The sequence below is a fragment of the Rhagoletis pomonella genome, unplaced genomic scaffold, assembly GCF_013731165.1.
Source record: "Rhagoletis pomonella isolate Grant_MI unplaced genomic scaffold, Rhpom_1.0 Rhpom_scaffold_00001, whole genome shotgun sequence".
Classification (NCBI taxonomy): domain Eukaryota; kingdom Metazoa; phylum Arthropoda; class Insecta; order Diptera; family Tephritidae; genus Rhagoletis; species Rhagoletis pomonella.
The window spans coordinates 1,651,712-1,674,482 of record NW_023458555.1 but is presented as its reverse complement, the minus strand read 5'-3'; the positions used below and the strand labels follow the sequence as shown (position 1 = coordinate 1,674,482).

The 22,771-nt window shown below is 33.6% G+C and overlaps 1 protein-coding gene across 1 annotated transcript in view; it reads right to left on the bottom strand.

Annotated features, from left to right (window-relative positions):
* The window catches only part of LOC118735856, a 49,095-nt gene extending 28,425 nt beyond the window's left edge, over nt 1–20,670 (bottom strand). The window contains exons 1-2 of the mRNA XM_036465838.1: nt 20,488–20,670; nt 19,916–20,016 (exon numbers count right to left, since the gene is read on the bottom strand). The gene's annotated coding sequence lies outside the window, so the exon portion shown is untranslated. The remainder of the gene's footprint in view (nt 1–19,915; nt 20,017–20,487) is intronic.
* Between the last annotated feature and the right edge of the window lie 2,101 nt (nt 20,671–22,771).

Below are 22,771 nucleotides of genomic sequence, written 5' to 3'. Positions count from 1 at the left end.
GTCACCAAGAACGTACGATTTGACCACGCTAACCTTTTTCTAAAGCTGCAGGTCTATTGCCAATAAGCCGCAATCTACCGATGTCCTTAAAGCCTACGCGGTAGAGTGATCGAAAATTGTATCACTCGACCATTGGACCAAACGATGTTATATTCCATACATAATGGTATTCGTAGGGTTTTTCAAATCTATAAAGATGCTCGTTGATCCCTCGCACACAGTTTGTTTTACTCGAATCCATTGGGGAAAATCCCATATAGCGGCTATAGCGTTGATTGTGTTGCTTGCCACAAAAAAGTCAATTCGATGTTGGAAGCAGCGTGGAGGAAGGAGCCTGCATTGGGAAACGAGCCGAGGAGAAAACACGCAGTAGTCGCATTTAAACGACTTTATTTCTAAAGTCATAATAAATTGATGCATCAATTACGTCCGTTTATACTTTCATTGAGGCGTTTGAAAAAAAATCATACTATATCTATGTACGTGTGAATATGCAGTTGAATTGAATTGTGCTTGCTTGATTTAATTGCCTGACAGCAACCAAACTTCTGTTGAGGACTTGCTTATGTGCTATATGCATTTAGTATGTAAACAAAATGTGTATAAGTGTGTACATATGTACATAAGTGTTTGCAAATTTGTGCAAGCTTGTTATAATTACATAAATATTTTTGAACATTTAAAGTCACTTTATTTTCAACAGTTGGCTATTTGGTCTGCCACTCAATTTTGTGTAGTTATTTAACTAAGTAATTGCATTGAAATTTTGTATTTTATTTTATTTTTTTGCCCTTAAGCTCTTTACACGAATGCTAAATAATGATTGAAGTTATTTTATTCTCATTTTATTTTGTAATCATTAAACCATTTCGAACGAATCAAATGATCTCTGTTAGGTGAGCTAAGGGTTGAGGTTTTCTGTATTCACATATGTATACATATGTATAGTTAGACATTCATCGCATTAGCTAAGTTTTTACTAAGTATCCTTCCATTAAAGTCCATGTACCTACTACATTAATTTCTTCGTTTATCTAGCAACTACTTATGCACCTCGATGGTTGGAAATTATACGCTAGTAATTTTCAGAAAATTTTCAATTTGACAGTATCGAAAAAAATTTTACAAAAAATTCCTGTAAGTGAAAAGCTTATTAATGCAAACTTTGTAAATGCCGAGTTACAAAAATTTTGTGCTACACATAGTTCGGTGTGGATGTTAGTGTTGCGAATAAATAATGTTTTTTTTTTTTTGTTTTAAATTAGAACAACACTGGTCACAACTATGTAAAGTATGCGAACTATGCGTTTAGAAATATAAAAAGAAAATATTTTGTAATGTTCATCAGCTTGTCAACTACGCGAGTCAGCTAACTATTACCAACTTTTCAGCCAGTTAAATTCACAAACATTCTTTATACAAAGTATGTAGTTACTAGTGTAAATATTTTTGTTTTTTTTGCATTACTTGAAAAATACTAAGGGCAAAAAATTGTTTGCTAACTTCTTCAAATTCGCCGTAGATTTGTATAGTTATTTACAAAAACATTAAGGTAAATTAAATTAAATTACATTTTTGCCGCTCATTAGAACTGACAAAGTTCTTGAACTTCATTTCTAGAATTTTTTTGCTCTCGTGAATATGTACTTACATATGTACATACATATCGTTTCTTTGACTGCAGATTGTCACACCTAGAGCTCGGATTTTTATGCTAAAAAATAAGCCTAAAATATATAAGCAAAGTGTATACCAATTTATAGTACATTTTGCTTGGATGTACATACGTAGATATGATGGAATTTAATTTAGGCTTAGAATTCATTTTTCAAGACTTACTCTTACTCCATATTACTTGGTAACTATTATGCATGTACATTAGTGCGGATCGGTTCTTACCTTAATCATTTTTTACTCCGAGTTCAAATTCTAGTAGTGACTGTCGGTATCTCGTTTCACATCATACCTAAATTCCAATTTTTTTTAGTCTGCCGAAAAGGCCTTTAAATTCTGTGAAACTTTTTCTAAAAAATGATTAAGGTAATAATTGTGGCGGCTTCCAAGCCATGAACAACGGTGTACGGCTCATTAAAATCGGACTTAAAATGGCGACGTAGTGTCAAAAAAAGTAAATAGCCCATCGGGGGGGCGTGGCAAAAAAAAAATTTTTTTTTGCGATCGCCTTCAAAATATCTTTAATCCTAGGGGTGAACTGGAAAAACTTTTTTTGTCGATCCACCCTAATGTACATATTAAAGCACTGCAAATATACCAGCAGAAATACTCTTCACATGTGTACATGAGTAAATGGAACATATATTTTAGAGTACTTAAAAAGATATGAACAAAAAAAGAGAACATCATAAATTTGAGGAACTGAGCAATGTTACTCAACAGAGCTCTGCTACATAAAACACTGTTCCGCTTTTCCAGAGTACTTGCGTATGTTGATTGCATTCAGTAGTATTTGAAAACTTCATAGGAAGTATAAGAATACTTATGAAGTTTTTTCTTTTAAATGTTAGCATTTAACATAATGTTAAGAAAAGACATACATTTTCTTTTTATTCCAATATATACTTAAAATATTGTTTTACATTCTGGCCGGACGCTTCAATGTTTGCAAAAAAGTTCGAATCTTTCATACATATACATGATTTATGTACATATGTACACATTATGTAATTTTTTTTAATATCGAAAAATGTGTGCCCATTTTCCCGCGACCTGTCCTTATGGCCAGTTTTTATTTTCAAATTGATATTTTCATTTCCCAATACCAGGCGCTCATACATGTGAAGTAACAAGTTTTCTATTTCTAAGCAGAAAATTGTTTGTATAAATTTTTAAATTTCCAAAATTCTACTTTGTGAATTTCCAAAGGCTTCTACAAACGAATTAAAATCTTCTACAAACAAATGTATGCGTACCCAACAAGCAAAATAAACTTAAAGAAAGTTTTTTTTAAGTTTTCAATTATAAACATTAAGCTTACAAAACGTTGATTTTTTGTTTATAAAACGCTTGAAAGTAAGCGTAATATAATCAAAAAGGAACATTGGTTATAAGCGTAGAAATATAAACTTGTAATAAATGTTCAAAAGAAAGCTTTTTATAAGCGTAAAAGTGTAAACTTATAATAAAGGTTCAAAAAAAGTTGTTTATAAGCGTATGAATATAAACTTACTAAAAATTTTCAAACCAAAGCTATTTATAAACATTTTTATAACCCTTTATTTAAAGATATTTCATTAAATCTCATACTCATCTACAGTCGCGAAAATATAAATAGGGAATAGACATTTAAGCATACAAATTCACAATAACACATACAAATTAAGCATAAAAAAGTTAATTATTACATCTTGTTGCGTGCTTTCAATTACATGCGGTTATTGGCAAATTGGAAAAACGACATCGATGCAGCTATATATTCCGCTTCATCCCCACCATTCTCATTGATGAACTTTTCTGAAAAAAATGTAATACATTTTTAATTGAATGTTAAACTAAGAAAGGATAAAGAGAACTCATCATTTGAAGACTCGAATGCTCCACCGATTAGCGCAGCGGGTCCTGGATTGGATTTTCTTGTTTTACCGCATTGGTTTTATTTAATTTTTTCTTTTAATAATATATTTTAAAAAACGTAAACACGTCACTTACGATTGAAAAATTTTATATTTACTACTTCATGTCGTTGGCATTTACATTTCATTTATAAGTTTAAGTTATTTATAAACATTCGCTCTCAAAACTTATTAAAGGTTTGTTTGAAAAAACTTTTAATAAGCTTAATATTAAAAATGCTTATTTAACGCTTATTATAGCAAACTTAATTTAAGGTATTTTTAAAAACGTTTACTGAAATGCTTGTTGGGTATGGAAAGCTTGCTACTTCATATGTATGTGCGCCTGGTATTGGGAAATGAAACTATCGTATTGTACAAATAAAAATTGGTTCTTTGTATAAAATGAGTCCACTTTCTTTATAAAAATATGCTGTTGGCTAAATATTCGGAGTGCCCTACGTTGTTTCTCCATGTTTGCTATTTAACATAAGAGTCAGCTCTTACATTAACATTATGTAGCATTAAACGAAAACTTCCAAAAATACTCAAAAAATACTTGTGAAGGAACATCTTTTTTGTGGAAGTTTAACAGCATGGTACTGCTGATTTATGTTCCTCTTTTTTTCGGAACATAATTTGTTTGAGTACTTTTTTTTATGTATACAACGCTCAATATCTTCACTTCTCTTCCTTCCATGCCCTCTTTGTTAGAGTATGAGTAGTATACATATTTTAAAAAAACTTCACTGTGAAGCAAACTGAATTCCGATGCAGACCTTTAGTACATATGTATGATAAGATGAAGGAATAACGCTTATTTCGAAAATTACTATAGCATACATGCAGAAAGCTGCCTTTGTGGCCCAAAAATAAGGGATTTAAAAAAAAGCATAACTTCACTCCACCTTAATGCATAACCAGAAAATAATCACTCGCTGATTTATAGGTTTCCTCAATATCGAAAATAAATGTCATACCGATTTTTTTTAATTAATGTAAAAAATAAGCTCAAAAATGCCAGGTATTTTTATGATAAACTATCTCATGTCTACTTAATTCATTGATCGGTCTTACAAGGCGAATGAGCTCTAAATAAAGATAGTGTGAACATGCCGTAAATCTTTGAATTTTTGTTTTATATTTTTATTTTTATTATGACGTTTTTTCAGCAAACGTCGTTATATCCATATGTAAATATATACTTAAGCCCAAATATTAGCTACTCATCGAACGTTTCACATAAATACATTCGTACATTTGTGGTATTTATGTGCAACATTTAATGCTCGAAAATGATGTCCCCTTCTAAGCACCGCATAAAAAAGCATCTCACTTGGATTTAAGCAAATCACACCTGGTGGAGTGGAAGTACATAGCATCATAGTAATCATAGCAGTTTTGATGGGATTTAGAAGTGTCATACGAATATTGCTGAACGAACAAGTTGCAAAGTGCTTTTACATTTCTGACACTAGCACACAAATACACATGTATGTATGTATATACATATGTATGTACCCTGTGGGGAAAATATCTAGTTCTGAACTGGTGCGCTTCTAGTACATTTAGACCCACTACTAGTTCGCGATAAATATAGTTCGGAACCAGTCCTAAATGCGACAGATGGGATCTAGTTCGCTTTGCACCCCGTTTGCTAAAGTTCCGAACCAGTTATAAAATCGACAGACGAAAAAAGTAACATGATGTTTTCAAACACAGTCTTTTTGGTTTTACCATGGTAGCGATTTTTAATTATTTGCAAAGAAATGCGTTTTCAATCTAAAATCAAATTTGGTTGAATGAATGTTAATCAAATTGGGCATTTCAAAACACGTTTACATACCTTTGGATGTAGCTGAATTTGCAGAGGTGCTTGCTCTTATTGTTTAGATTCCAGAATGTGTTTAAATGTTAACACAAATTTTAGTTTTGTATTACCAAACTGTGAAAAAACACCTGCAAAGTACAGAATGAAAGCGTATTTGAACAAAAAACCCGCCAAGTAAAAATCTATTTAAAGTAAACAAGCCCACCGCAGCATCCCTTTTTCGGTAGTTCCGAACTAGTTCAAAATTCGCCAGATGATAACTGGTTCGTTCTGCATCATATTTTCAATAGTTTCGAACCAGTTCTAAATTTGTAATTTTAGATATAAATTTCTAAAAATAAAATTGTTTTTTAAAGGTACCGACTGGTTTGTTTTTGGCGATAAAGATCTAGTACGGAACTATAAATTTGGCTTAACCGTTCGGGGTTTCCCTAGAGGGTATGTATGTATACTCTACGAAGCCCATGCTTGGGTATGTGCATTAGGGCGGGTTGATTTGTATGGATGAAAAAAAAAAATTGAAAATCGTATAGCAAAAACGTAATCTACATTAAATTCTAAGAAAATTCTCTGAAGAGACCATGGGTCTAAAATCAAACCCTAATCCGCGCCTCTCGACTTGAAAATTTTTTACTTGGGTGAATATTTTTTTTAGCGAAAAAAAAAAATTTGAGTGTAGAAAAAATATAAAGTGAAAAACAACTACCTTACTAAACAATTTTATTCAGAAAATTCGATTTCTTTTTTTTCTAACATTTATTTTTTTGGTAAAGGCGGCCATATAAATTTTCAAGTCGAGAGGCGCGGGTTTGCATTTTATTTTAGATACATGGTTTCTTCGGAGAATTTTCAAAGAATTTTATGTAGTTTACGTTTTTGCTATACGATTTAAAAAAAAAAATCAACCCCCCTAATGTACATATCAAACACGATCTTCAAAGGTACCACAACTCTAAATAAAACGTTTGTCAGAAAATGTGTGTCGTGTAAAAACTTGTATAACTGTCAAATAACAAAATTACTCTCTTTAAAAGAGAGGAGCGAGAGCGAAACAATAAAACCTCTTTTTCTGTAACTCCTTCCATTTTTTCTGTTCTGGTTTTGTTTACAAATGCAACTCTGCCTATCGTTTGACACTTTTCATGAGCTTTTAGGAGGAAAACTTCAGACCAAAACCTGCCACTTCTGACTGAGGGAGAGAGCAAGTTACTCTCACAAAAGGGCTTTGTCTTACAGGTTTTTTGGCACCTGGAACGCTTATGATCGGATCTAAACCGGATTAGTATGGGGCCACCTCTGAGACACTACCTTTCCGATGCAAAAAGAATTATCGAAATCGGTTATGCGGTACATCCTTTTTTGGAAGTCGGGTAATAAAAAATTTCAGGTTGTGTATCTTTTCTCCAGCGCCTGCCAAATTCTTTTCATAGAACATAACCATCTTAGTTTTCACTGCAGTCTACGCAAATATTTTAGGAGCATATACATACCTGTTTATATACATATATGCACATTTGTATATGTATACACATACTTCCTGAAAGCAAACCAAATGAACTAAGAATTTATGTAAGAAGCCAAGTGAGTACATAACGTGTCGCTAAGGTCTTAGATTTTGATTAAATTTAACACCAACCATACATTTACGCGAGTACAAGACAAGTCACGTAGTGAAGCTGACATTCTACCCCCGTGAGAAGTTTCTTTGTAGCAAATAGAATTGCATTGAAAACTTCAAATATTTATTAATAAAAATTTGTTCGTAATAATAAAATAGATGATGAAGTGCTTTGGAGGGTTAGTGAATGTTGGAAGAAATAGTAAATGTAGATAAATGAAAGAGCACAATTCACCGTTTAAAAAAGGGCGGAACTACGATATTTGCGTTGTTAGCTTGAAATGGGAAGGTAATAACCGTAAATATGTTCTTTAAAACTCGTAAAACTGATTTATCGGATCTTTAATAAAAAGTAAGTTTGCTCTCAATTGCAAGTGCAAGTGTCTTTAATGGATAGTCTTTTATTTAACACTCGGAAACGGATGCGGAACACCAGAATCTTCTTTTTCGAGATGTTCTATTATATTGCACTCAAAAAATTAAACCTATCTTAATTGAAGAAAATCAGTAATCAAAATGAAGAAAAATGGGAACGAAATAGCACCAGAAGAAGCTTTATCCTCCTTTCATGCCCAACATTTCTTGAAAATGTGTTCGTTTTTACACATTCCAAAGAAAAATAACTCATTCGGGAGAATTTTTTACTCTTTCGGAAGAATGGTCAACCTTAAAGTAAGGAAAGTTTTTCTTTGATCCAGAGATGGATTTTTGGTTCAGTGTGTACATTAGGGTGGTCCAAAATAAGTAAAGTCGAAATTTTAAGGCTCTAACCCCTAGGATTGCTCTATATCGAAAAAAAGTATACCCCTATGTTTTTATTTTGAAGTCAAAAAATATTTAGAGGTCGCTCAAAGCGCTCCAACTTTTCCATGTATTTTGTATGAGAAAAAAACAACTTTTCGTGGAAACGGTATGGAATTCTTGAAAATCAATATTTTTCGATCGGAAAACCCTGGTTCTCTTCAGGAGACTTCCAATAACAATATTCAACTATTTAATTAACCATTTTTTAATAATGAAGATTTTTTATTTATCCCCCCATTGCATTTTCTAGGGGTTTTGGGCGGTCCTATAAAATATAGTTACTAAGAAAAAATTGTTAAAAAAACAATTGGGTTTTATTATTGGGAATCTGTAGAGTCCTCCGATCGAAAAATATTGATTTTCAAGAATTCCATACCATTTCCACGAAAAGTTCTTTTTTCCCATACAAAATACATGGAAAACTTTGAGCGCTTTGAGCGACCTCTAAATATTTTTTGATTTCAAAAAAAAAAAATAAATAGGGGTATACCTTTTTTCGATAGAGAACAATCCTAGGGGTGAGAGTATAAAAATTCTCACTTTACTATTTTAAATGCAGTTTTGGACCACCCTTGTGTACATACACATATTTATATATATAACAGTTTTATAATTTTCTTAAAAGAATTATCTAATATACAAAATGCCAGTTGAATTGAAGTCATCCAAACTGAAGAGAGCTAAAGAGCAAGTGTGTGTTGACGCTTGGGCTTAGACGTTAATACAAGTCCTAGTATTCGAGCGCACTACATACATATGTATATCTGTATTCGTATGGAAAAGTAGCTTATGTCGAAAGGCCGGCTTTAGTATAATGCGGCATTCCCTTTATTTTTTAAACGACAAGGAATTTTTTGATGAGACTTAAAAAGAATATTGACTTGCTAGTATCGGAACTATTTCTTGCACGTTTATTTGCTAAAAGTTGTTTAACGGCTTAGCGCCCGTAAGTCATTCGCAATCGTATGCTGCGAATGCCGATTTATACTAAAGCCAGCCTTTCGACATAAGCTACTTTTCCATACGAACACAGATATGTATGTCTTTATGTACATGTGTACATAAAATGAAAATAGGTTTTGGTTGACTAACGCTCCTAGGGGCTTGTTTGTGTGATGAAACTTAACACTCCTCCCCTTCCAAATGCCGCCGTAAAAGTCCACCTGATGTATGACAACGCTTTATTTTGTCATATTTATTTTTTTCCCTCTTTTCTGGCTGTGTCCACCTCATTTCTTTGACAAATCATTCTAAATGCCGGATTAAGTAGTTGGCGAGAACAAACTATCTAATACAATGTCCTCATTATATGTATATGTAGTTTGTGTTATTGGTGCACATATACATTCATATGTAGTACATGCATACATACATATGTATGTATGTAGACGTTTATATAACTCGGTCTTTGACACATCTAATATTTACGTTGTTTACGTATTCTGTTACCGGTTATTTTGGAATATTTAGGAAGGGCAACCGCTTCAAAATCTAATAGCGTTTTCGTTTCTACAAAAAATGTTGCCTTTTTATTGGCCGGTTCATAGTGTTTGTGCTTAGAGGGCAATGAGAAGGTAACATTTTTCGGTAGAAACGAAAACGCGATAATTTAACTGAAAATGTATAAATGTAATAATATAACTGTATGTATGTATGTATATGTATAAATATAAATATATAAACTCAACTAAAGTAACTGTTTATAAATCATCAGGGTTCGGCCCTTTTTGTTTGGAATTGCTTATTTTGCTTATTTAGGGTGTTCAAGCTTAATTTTAACGACCATGCTTATTTAGTTTATTTCAATCTATAAAGCTATGTAAGTACGGACCTCTTAAGAAAATGGTCAAGAAAAAAATTGCTATTATTTCGTGTGTGTGTGTGTGTGGATAGTAGTGTTCAAGGAATTTTTGAGATCTGATATTTCACAGACTGCTGCCTCACTTTTTCCTTACGAACGGGCATATATTTCTGTTGAAAACAAGGGGGACCTCTTTCTTCACAAAACCACTTTATTAGCAAATTTCTTAAGAAGTCTGTACGTTTGGCTCAATAAATTCTGTAAATTTGGCTCAATAAACCTTTCTGCTTCGATAAAAAAATTTAAAACCGATGTCTGCTCGGGAAGGCATTGGTGTTATTGAAGAGATTGGCCCGTAGTCATAGTCAAAATAAAGTCGACTTTAAAGTTAGATGCAGCTTTTTGACATAATTTTCAATGGGATATCTGTCAAAAAAGCTGCAACTAACTTTAAAGTCGACTTTATTTTGACTATGACTACGGGCCATTAAAAATAATTAACTCAAATGGAGAATAACCAATATTAAAAATAAAAAGATAAATTCAATTTTGAAAATAAATTAAGGATTCATGGCTTAGTATAATATTAACCGTATTAGTTTTAATAATAGTAAAAAAGTGACAACTAAGTCCATATATTAACACCCCTGGAAATATCTAATTTAGAACTCCGTTCAATCCTAAAATAAACTGAATAAAAAACAACACATTAAACTGTACTCTACTTTTTCATTAAATTTTTGTTGTTTTTAGAGCATATTTGCCAACATATTTACTAATTTTTTAGTGCTTATCTAAGCTTTTAAATTGCTTATTTCTTGCAAATTCTCTTCGGCCCTGTAAATCATAATTATACCATAGTAATACATTTAGTTAACATAACTATACTCTTTTCTATACTAACCTCTGAAAACCGGCGAATCCAAAATCAAGGCACAGTTCGAAAATGCATCAATGTAAAGCATCAGTCTCTTTAATTTCTAAACTACATACAAGTAATTGATGAAAATGCGCAACATGCGCAACTACGTTTAAATACCGAATTGGAATTTAGTTGCGCTAATAGGGAATTTCCATAAATTATAGTTGGAAATTACATACTTCAGGCTGCTGCCGCCGCTGTCGTATAATGGTAAGCAGTACGCACTTCCACTCCGCAGGACCTGGTCAAAGCAACATCGCAAAAAGATATGGGAAAAAGGTATTTTCTCAATAGCTTTCGCCCTTCGGCTGGCAATGGCAAACCTCGGAGTGTATTTCTGCCATGAAAAACAACTTCTCATAAAAATACAATCGCCGTTCGGAGTCGGCGTAAAATTGTAGGTCCCTCCGCTTTGTGTGACAACATCAAAGCGCACGCTACAAATCGGGAGGAGAAGCTCGGCCAAACACTAGCATATTGTGTAAGCGCCAATCTATTATTATTATTAACTACATCAGGAAATGTTTCATTTACCAAAAATTTCGTGGGAGCATTTGGACAATCGGTTTGAAACTTATCACTATTGCAAGTCTACAAGTTTTCTTCCTTATGTTCACCGAGTGCATTTTGTGTGAGATATGCTCTCCGATATACATATGTACATATGTATGTAACCAATTACAAATCAGGAAAACCACCAGGAGATTGTTCATTAAATCACCCTATTCATGCATACATACCCAATAAATATTGGGCTTTGTTAACAAATCGGAAATTATTGGAAAACAAATATTTTTTTTAACGCCTAACCTTCGATATAAAATGTGAAATAGTTTAGTATTAGATTTGAGAACTCGGCCATTCTCCAACAAAATGGAACCTTCGTTATCCAATGTATTTTCCCTTCGTTATAAATTCGAAATCCAGCCCATTATCGAATTGAAATTTTAATGAGAGAGAGAGTGGTTGACTTATATTTCCCCTGGAGAATGAGCTGGATTTCACTTTCTCTCTTGTTACTACAGTTTTAATCTTGTTTTCGATCCCATTTCGAGTGTATTTCCAATAGAGTTCATTCTCAGTTCGATATGCATACTCGATATCGAAAGTAAGTTTCGAACGTTCGCCACAATGTTTTTTGGGGTATGTATAGATATACATACATATGTATAATTAGCAACATATTAAATAATAGCAACGATCTAGGTAGAGGAAATATAGTTCGCTTTCAGGAAGAGTAGACTCACAATGAGGTTGCCCACGTTAGATAAATAGGTGGCTCAGCTGTAAGCGAGGATCGATTGAGTATTGTTTACTTATTACCCTCGTAGATTCGAATGTATTTAGCATTGCAAACTGTGAGAATATACTCCAAGTTCTCCAGAAATTCAAAGTCTCAGCTTATCTTCCTAGGATTAAGCTTAGCATACAGCTCTAAAAAAAAAACAGAAAAATTCATATAAAATTACGTTCAAAAACTGGAAAAGAAACCTTCCACCATTTTTTTTTTTACAAATTTATAACAAAAGCAAAGTACATTTTCAAGCAACCAGAATAATGAAAAGTATTTCTTGAGAGCTGTATCTAAGCTTTAAAGAGGTAACTATCTGTTCGACTGTCTAATGTTTTTAATTATGTCTTCACATCGATTCGAATTCAGTGATTTCTTCTTACTCCATTCCATGAAAATCGAAGTAAAATAGACTGATTAATAGCGCAGAATATCTCTGGCGGTGCATCATGCGGGTCCGTACTCAGGTATATACGGTGCACACTGTACAGAACAAGTAAGAAGAAGACGCTGAAGATTATGGTTTCTTTTGTCCGCAGCTGGCAAAGGAAAGCGACTACTTCGGCATATACAAGTAAGTTGGCAGGCCCTTGAGGGTATGCATATCATTTTTGAGTCTATACAAAAATTTGTCTAACAGAAATTTCCGTCAAACAGAACAACACAGCAGGTACGCATAGAAAGGTAATAGACATCTTCTCGAATATTTAGAAAAACTTCAAGTTTTTTTAATGAAGCACCCTAATGTACATATGTATGTACGTAAATGTGAGTGAAGGTGTGAATGGTGACTGCGTATATTGGCCTATGGGCTTTCATTTTCACATATATGTTTGCATATTGGTATACATATATGTATGTACGCGTTCTTTAAAAGTGTATCAATTCCCAATTTGCCATTTCTTATATTATGCACTAAAAATGTACATTTATATGTGTACATACATACATATATGTGTATATGCATTGAAGGTACATACATAGGTACATAGGTTGGCCACATGATTAACATGAGTTCAGGCATAGTTTACTAATTTCACTCCAAACAATAAATTGCTACTTAATCACCTTCGAAGAACGTGTCCAATGTGTACATACATACATATGTATATTCTTTCATTTATTGGGGTGACAGCAGCAATTATGAGGAAGTGGCATTTTAAACTGATTGCCCCTCATCAGGCTTTGATCCTCGTGGGAAGTGGAAAGCATATCCATTCGGCAAGCAGCGTGCAATATTGCCAGCGGCTCTCACCAAATACACACATTCTGACAACGCAAATTTATTTATGTGTAATGTGTGCTGTTATTTGGGCTCAGACTAGAAGCGAAAAGGTGCACGTGGTGTATGGCTTGGTATTAATAGATGTTTTGGCTTATTTTTTAAATATTGATTTTTAAAAACAATTTCGGGGACGAATGCCCCAGAAATAGCAATTGATTCCGCTTGTAGGTAAGCAAAAAACAATATGCGCGTATGTAAAGTAGCATACATTTCATATAACTAGGTATATCTAAATGTATGCATCTGTTTGGATGTGAACCTTTGATATATTATACAAGTTTCGCCCTAAGGCTGTGGATTTTATTTTTCCAAAAAAGTTAAACCAGCAGGTGAAGATAAACAATTCTCTGAAGGATGTTTGGGATACCTAAACAATGGGCACTTTCCAAAAGGTTGGTTTTAGCTGTCAACTCAAAAACTGTAGGGAATTTTGATAGCAGTAAAATCGAATGCGAATAAATCGCGAAAAAGAAAATATTTAAAAGTGACTAACCAGAGGCTTCTTGCACAATTTTCTGAAATTATACAGCAATTTATTTTGCAGACAATAGTCAATTTGCATTGCCATTATTTTAAAAGGAAAATGGAAATATTTTTAAAATTAAATATACATATTTCTCAGTTCAGAAAATGACTGCTCAAAGAAAAGAAGCTATGAGCTAACTATAAATTAACCCATTGCAACACAACTCAATGTTAATTGCAGCGGAGTAGATGTCTACGTTTTCTCTTCAATGCAATGTCTTGATTTTCTGCTTAAGCGCTCTTTCTTCTCGGTTACGCTACTTTTTTGCCGAGAATTTTTTACTTGATGCTGGCTCCATCTGCATCTGCGAGCAAGCAAATATGTATCTACTAATTGTTACCAGTTAATGAAATGCACATCTTCAGCAGCAAAAGTAACAATGCTATCGCTTCCTAGTTGGCCCACTTCCGCCCGTCTATCAAAGTTTGCGCCGCGTCAAGATGTCCCCACACAAATGCAGCTAAATGCTTTCACACACATACATATACACTGCTGCAAATATTTAATTGCTAGTACTTATGTGTGTGTGAGTGTATGTGCTTCTCTGCAATCATAATAATTACGCATATGCACTTCGAAAGTAGTCCTACAATTCGCTCGGTGTAAGTGTGTGCGTACTTTCTCGTTTCTTTAACTTCTACCAATATTTGCTTTAACACTTTTGGGGCTGTAGTTTGGCACATACATACATACGTATCTCCCACGTTCGCAACTTTCTTTGGAGGTCCATAAGTAAAATGTTTCACTTTTCGTTGAAAAAGTTAATATTTATTGCATTACACTTAATGCGAGGAGGAGTCAATTGGCGCAAAGTGTTTGTATGTACTTAGATATATGTATGTATAAGTACTTGTACAATAAACTTCTACTTAAATACATACTGTATATACTACATACATATGTACGAGTATTCATATACACTTGAAACTCTACAGGTACTTTTGTAAGTGGTTCTATTGTTGTTGATTAATTGAATTTCGCGAACAGATATAGTTGATTTTCGTTGCCATTTGGTATTGTTTTTGAAAATTCTAATACGTGTCTATCTGTGCTTTCTTGTATTAGCGAGTAAAATTTAATTAAAGCTATGTGCATGTATAATTATGCGTCTCTTTGACTTCTAATAGGCATGATGTCTGCATATTATTTGAAAAAAAAAAAATAGAATCTCTAAGCAATTTCTATTTGCAAATACCCACTTTTGTTATGTAATGCAAATCACTGAAGTCTGAATTTTGAAATCTAATATCGCAAACAACTATACAGTTTTCTTTGCCGCTTTTGTGGATTTGATATCAGAGTGTTTACCATATTTTCTTTAGCTCGTTAGTACGCCTTTGTTGTGGCGTAATAAATTTTGCACTTAATTTTTTTTCTCGTACGTAATTTTTTTTTCTTATTTTTACTTATCCTTTAACATGAGCTTTTAAAATTTTTATATATTTGCAAGACCACAATTTTCACAATTCAAATCTACTTAGATACTTAAAGGTGTTCAACTTAAAATTTGCAGTCAACGAACATTTTTTTTCCGAATGTGATATTTGATATGCATACCAATCAGCGCATCAATCAAATTATTTAACAGCATATTTCCACCTCCACACTTCCAAACCACAGCATGCTAAGTCATAAGAGATTTAGGCAGACTTAGCATAGCATGGTTTGGAGGCGTCGATTTATTGTATAAACATCAAGCAACTGCCAAACAACCTCAATGCTTAGTGGTGTGAGTGTGAATTCTTGATTAGTAGAAATACTTTAGAAATAATTTCTTGAATGCTCTTAAAAATTAAGCTCGTAAAGTTAAAAATCAAAGGGTACTGCTGCTGTTGTTTCCTAAAATTTATATATTAAGCATATGGTCGATTCTACGGGAAATCAAAATGTTTCTAACGTGGCCAGTGCCTTTTTAAAGCTTAAACTTTCAGACCAAATGATCTGTTATAAATATTTGAGCAGAACGCTAAAAACAAAGTCGAACAGGGTTTCAAGCAAGAAAAATCTTTAGACTTTAGATTTTAGAACTGACAACAAATTTAAAGTAACTGCATCCATAGTTCAGCATACAAAGATAACGCGCGTATCTATGTATACTTTTTTGTAGGATAATTTTTTTTCTTGGATTCCAAAAATAAATACTGTAGTTTCCCTAAAATACTGCAAACATTTTTTTGCTACCTAGTTTTTTTAATTACCAAAAGTTGTATAAATTTATCAGTCCATATACATTCAGTCATGTGAAAAAATAGGCACACGATATATTGACCAGTTTTGACAATTTTTCTTTTGATATTTATATATTTTTTATAAAAATCTAGTTAATTAGATAAACCCCCCTGTTGAAGGGAAATATGCATACAAGTTTTCCATCATTTAGTTTAAGATAATGATGGTAAAAATATTTTAAGATCTCAACAATTTTTATTGAGCTTAAGGCCGTTTCTAATGGCTCATATCCCAGTGACCGCGGTGAAGAAGTCCGATGAGGAGATGTGGTGATAGTAGCTATAAATTCTACCCATGGGTAAATTATTGTTGTTTTTCCATAACATTTATTCATTAGAAACCGCCTCAAGCTCAATAAAATTTTTTGAATATAATTGTTTAAAGGCCGTAAATAACAAAAACAAATTTTGAGATATCCATAAAACTTTATTGAAATAGCTTAGTGGTGACAACATTACGTTTATTCACGCTTGCCTGGTTATCAGCTTATGTGGTTATGTGGGTATATTTTTTATTCAGGTTAGAACAATAAAATACACTACAGAATATTAATATTTACCCAGATAAACCGATAACCAGGCAAGCGTAACAACCTCATTGTTTTTCCTTGCAATTAGGGGAACGAAGGGTGTTGTGGATTCAGCGGCTAACCTATTTAAAAAAAAAAAACGAGTCACTTAAAATAGCGATTCAAGCACAAATGAACTCTGTGAAGGGAAACCAGTAAATATACAATTAGAAAAATTGTAGTCAAATATTGTGTTTGAAAAGATATTATATGCAGTATGCATTGCATTTTGACCCCTTACGTTGAAAGGATTGCGTGAAACTTACGTTTTATGTGAAGTCCTATATTTGTATATTACACGTTTTTGTTTTAAAGGTGTATTTTTTTTTAGATTTTGAGTGCTTATTATATATTTTTTGAAACGTACAAAATTAAAAAATTGCATTAGTGAGTACTTTGACTTTATTGTATTTTCGTTGTAACAGCTTTTGGTGACAATAATTTTATAAAATTTTATAATTTGTACAAAAATTCAATGTACCCTAATAACCAATCTCAATGACACTTCTTTTTGAAACCTCTAATAGACGTTCAAAAATTTGATTCACTTTGTTCCTCATTGTTTCTATAACAAAAAATTAAATAAAAAAAAGTATATAACAAATGACTAAGTTCCAGATGAAGAAATGGAATTTTCAGAGATAACAGTCGAGAGTTCTGGCTTCAATTTAAGTCAGGAATGTTCTATCACCTCTTGTTTCTTTGCTAGAGCTTCTAAAATATTGCCAAAAATGCGATTTTTTGAGACTTTAACCTCGTTTTTTTTTCAAAATCTGGAACCGATGGAAACTTTATGCTTATCGATTCGTAATCAGTACAAAAAAGTCTTTAACATTGGCCATACCAAAATGTTTTTCTATTTTTGTTGGGCTGTGTTATCCATTAAAATTTAGCAAAAATTCAGATTTCCGTTTTTTCTACAGAAATGTTTCCTTATGTTGTCCATAATACCCTTCGCTCCCCTATTTAGTTATAGTTTTGCAAAATATCGATGCATGTGCAGGCAGGGACAGAGAATGAGCACACTCTGGGCTAGCTTTTCTCAATATTAATCGCAATCTGGATCTTAATGTTAACTCGGTAGTAAAAGAGTTTTTATCTGTACCTCGGTGAATTGCATGTGAATTTTCTTTGAGTTGTACTGAATTATATCCACAATTAAATACTATACTATATGCTGCTTTTATGATTAGACGAAAACATGATTATGAATCGTAATGTACAGAGCTTCTTTGAAACACATTTTTTGCTCGGCATAAAATATTCATACTTTTGTATGCCGAAACGATTACACTACTACATATTTATAGTTAGACGCTTAATGTGCGTAGTGCCTTACTTTGTAAAGAAGAAAATGCTTGACGCAGCCAGCAAACAAACTTTCAAAAAAACAACGGTATTTTGTAAACACTTAAATTAGAAAATTTCCGTTGTGCGACTTTATCGAATTTTTGTGCAAAGTTATAAATTTTGATTTACATGGCTTTTTTTAGACCGTATCAATTTGTGACGGAATGTACCATAGGCAGGCAAAAAAATACTAAACAATGCTCGTATTGTAAAAAATGTTTTTTTTTTGCGAAGTGGAATTTTTCGCAGTAATATACAGCTTTTTGTATGAAAAAAGATGCGAGCCTTGTGCATACATAATACTAACGTCGTGCGTCGGCTTGAAAACGATTAATTTTCATATATTTGGATAGTAAAATACTTAACACAATTTTATTATATTTATTTATATTTAATAGATTTTTTGACATGATTTCTAAACGAACGTCGCGCCATGGAAGCCACGAAAATGGTTCGTGATTTTTATACGTACTTAAATATGTAACGAAATCGAAATCAACTACTTGTGAATACATAGCTGATGGTAATGCTAATGGTAGGCACTTGTTAAAATTATTAAGTAGAGTTTCCACTTTGGCCGGGAACTATGACTGGAAAATTATCAATCTTTGATCATAACTAGTAAGAAACCCAATTACGGTTTGAATTAAGGTTTGAAGACAGCTTTATTCTGTGGATTATTTTTAATATTTATTTATTTATTAAATGGGTGTTTTGCTATTAGATATATGTATATTTTTGTATAAGAAAAATCTTCAAGGCTTAGTTTGGTACTAAAAATTAGATAGATACTGAACTGGCTTTAAATTATATTTGTCGATGTGGTTTAATTCCAGACAGCATGTGAACGAGTTAAAGGAGTCATAAAGGCTTATGCCGAATTTCCACTATGGATTGAAATTACGAAAAATATGTGCCATTAAAAAAAATGTGGAAATGCTTTTAATGATTTCTTAACGTAATAGCAAAGGTATTTGTTAATGCCCAATTTTGTCATTAAAATTTGTGCCATTTAATGCCTAGCGAAATTCTGCATTATTTTCAATATTCCAAATATTTTTTCCTAAATTCACTGTTAAATTTCAGAAGATGGACCCAGTCGGAAGACTTTTAACATATCTATGCGCAGGTCGAAAATGTAGCAGGGAATTGAAACGAGCAGTGCATGGAACATGGTGGATATTCATCACCCAACTGTCCTGCCGGACCACTGCAGTATGTTCCTACCAGAAGGTTATGCTGTGAAGAAACAGCAACTCCATTATATAAACCCACGTAGATAGTCAAGACAATCAGTTCATACTACTTCTAAAAATATGCTAGGGAGCAGCGAAGCGATAAACAAGGTAGCCGCAATTAGGACACTGCATAACTACAGGGTATAGGGTCATAGAGGCGCTGCATGAGAAAGAAATAGTAGATGAGATCGCCAGAAGCTTAATTCACTTAACCTCCGTATAAGAAAACTACAAGTACTTATATAAACCTCTAAAATATTCTTTCAATGGGATAGAACAGCAAGCTAGGGGTCAGGAAAAGACGAGGTGTAATGCTTTAACGCCTGAATAATTGCCAGAGTAATGTGCAAGCCTGACGAAAATGTGAAAAACCAATTCAAACTATCGCTGTCACGATGATTTTATTAATGAAATGTTTCTCATTTTTAGAGGACTCCCTTCTTGTTTTATTTTAATTTCCTATGTAAATATGTAACTGCTTTCTTACCTCGGGTTTTCCTTTCAGATTGCTTCAAAATTGTTAATCCATTTAATTAAAAGTAATTAAAATTTTGTATTTGTTTGTGTGCAACGAATTTTGCCTAGCTGTCAGCGCAGCGAAGCGTTTAAATTGGGTAAATTTATTTATTGTCTGTTAAATGGGAATTAATTTATTAGATTGTCTGATGCTTGATGCCAGCCGACCTTTTAAGATTATTATTCGGCTGTTGGTTTAAGGACAAATAAGCCTAAGAGTCGTACATTGTTATGCAAGTAAATTGCCTTTCTCAAAGCAGACTTACTTTCAAAAAAGTCACCCAATTTCTGCTTTGAGGCAATGCGACATCGAGGGGGTGCAGTTAGTAAATTTTTCGAAATAGATTAATGCTCTGACTATACCTACCCAATTTCGTTGCTCCTGCGTTGCGCTTAATCCAAAAGAAGAAGAGAGTGCAGTTGTTTTCCAAACTCGAATGGCGTGAATTTCACTTGTCGAACAAAAAACTGTATAGATTTAACACAAAAATAGGTTTAGTTATGTATACATACACACAATTTTACACACAAACACAATTTTAAATTTTAAACCGACATACATATGTACGCGATAAAACAACACAATAAATAAATAGTCAATGGTCACAGCGGCGGCGGCAGCGCGGCAAGTCAATTCGATTTAAATGATAGTGGACGTTATTTATTTTGAAATTCAAGTACACAGGCTAGCAGCTAGCAACAAAAACAAACTGACTTGATGAATGCCGCTGGAGAACGTGTTGCACGCGTACGGTTGGCTGTAATGACGAAACGTGCTGTGACTCAAATCAATTTAAATTTCGATTGTACAATTTCTAAGGATTATGAAATCTTAGATTGCCGGATTTTCCGCCAAAACAAAACACACTTACACACACGCTATCCGCGCTCGTGGCAAAACAAGAAATACTTTCTGTAATACAAATTGAATTGAATTACCTAAACTAAAATGATTTTTATTTATTTATTCGATGCGCGTCGAGCGATTGGATTTAGTGATTTAAAATCGCGGCGGACAGAAAACGCGTGTCTAAATAGTTACTGAGGCTTGCTTTGCGTTGTGTTGCTATTCTATTTATTAGGTAAAATTCTGCTTCTGGCTGCGACCAAAGCAACAGGCTGACGGCGTATGAGCAACTCAGGATGGATTGCGGACTGCTGCTGGATTTTATATTCCGTTGGACGTGCGACAATAGCGGTAATGGCAGCGGGCGAGACCAGCGCGAAGGCAGCCGAGCTGTTCGCACACAGGACATCGTGTTGCTTCGCATCATCTGTTCGCTAGCGACGGTTTTGTTGTACGCGCGTTTGTGTGGGTGTGGGGATGGTGCCGCGTTGGCCGCTTGATTTTACCGCCACGGCTGTTGGGAGCATGCGTACACACCTGCCATTCTAGTCACTAGCATTCATTAACCTTAACCAACTTGGTTAAGAGATAAATTGGGGACTACAGCAGACTGTTGCATGCAACGGTGGCAAAGTACAGTGGAATTCCAATTTGAAAAACTTTACGCAGGTAATATTTTGCTTTTTTTCTTCGTTCTGAAATGGCCCGCCGTTAAAAGCGGCCAGGAAGAATGCGCTTTGTGGGGAAATGACGGCGATGATGTGGCCGTGTAGCGGTGAAATGAGTGATAATGCGCTTACTACAATTTAATTTGTATTCGCATCCGCAATTGGATAGCCAAATGAGCGTTAAAAAGTGGTGCGAAGCAATTAAAACCAAGTTTCACTTTTTTAATGAGCGCCTCAGAAACAATTAACCCCTGTCATATGGAAATACATATGTGCGCAGTTCCATCAATGTGTTGATCCATTGATAATAACTGACATTTTCGATTATCGCTTGCACCTATACATACATACCTACATTTTGTTTAATTTATTATTAAAAATTTTAATTTGTTCTCACTTTGCCTTTCACTGTCAGCCCAGCAATTTAGCAGCTTAACTTTCATTTTTCATGCACAATTAACCATCCCCTACTCACCACCCGCGCACTAAACTTTGTCGCCACAATGCACTGAATGTTGCTCATACGCCCTGTTGGCCAGTCAGACCGTTGCCAATCGCTCAACTGCTCGCTGCTACGTAGAAATCGGCAATATTGCGGCGAGTTTTTAATTACGTTGCTGTCAGCTAGAATTTCGTCATTTCTCTTCGCATATTTAACGCTTCATCAGAGAGCAATTCTTGCTTTATGGCAGTTGTGACATTAATAACCAAAAGCTGCCAGAAATCGTTTATGTATTTTGTTAAAGAATTACTGTCGCCTATGATGACGACGAATATTTACTTAAATACATATATATGTACATATGTACGCACAATAAGCAGTAGACGCTATTAAAATCTTTACACTATTTGTAACACTATTTAATTGTACAAGTATAAGTAATTGGAATGATTTTACGAATTTCGGTACAAGCTAAAAGTCAAAACTGATGATTGCTGGACAATTAGGCTCAAACATCCACTGAGATTCTGTCTGCAATTTAATAAAGGACTAATGATGGACCTTAAATAGTGTAAGTAAAAAAGTAGAATTCATTGTACTGCTCCTTTGTTTAATAAGATCTTAAATGGCAGATAAAAAGATGATTACTACTAAATTTTTTTAGCAGACAGTAATTACTTTAAAATTGTTATGGTAACTTTTACTTTATCGAGACCTCAAACTTGTCAACTTGACCGAACTCGATGTGATTTTTAAGTGAGTGCACCTAGCTCTCACAGGTCGTCGAAAGAAGAGTTCAGTCAGATTGGAATTCAACCCTGAAGACCTCATTCGGGAGACACAAGTTGCATCAAATGAAATCTTATGACCCCCTTATTAACGTATTAATTTTTTTAAAATTTTTGAGTTTTTGAAAAATTTTACTTTTTCAATAGGAAAGGATTTTTGACTTGAAACCTTTTAAAAACGCATAATTAAATCGTGGGATAGATGAAAAAATACATATGTACTAAACATCAAGAAATAGACAGATAAATAAGTCCAAAGAGGTAAAAATTAGGTATTAAAAGCTAATGACAAAGAAATTAAACAAGTTAAAAACAAGAACGTGGGTTGTTGCCAGATCGGTGGGAAAGAAAAATAAACGTGCACCGATGTTGCAATGATCGTTTAAGATAACGAAAATAGATAATTTGAAAATACACAATTTATTATGTTATCAAATATTTTAAATATACCGGGTGTCTTAGACCACCCGTTCACCCC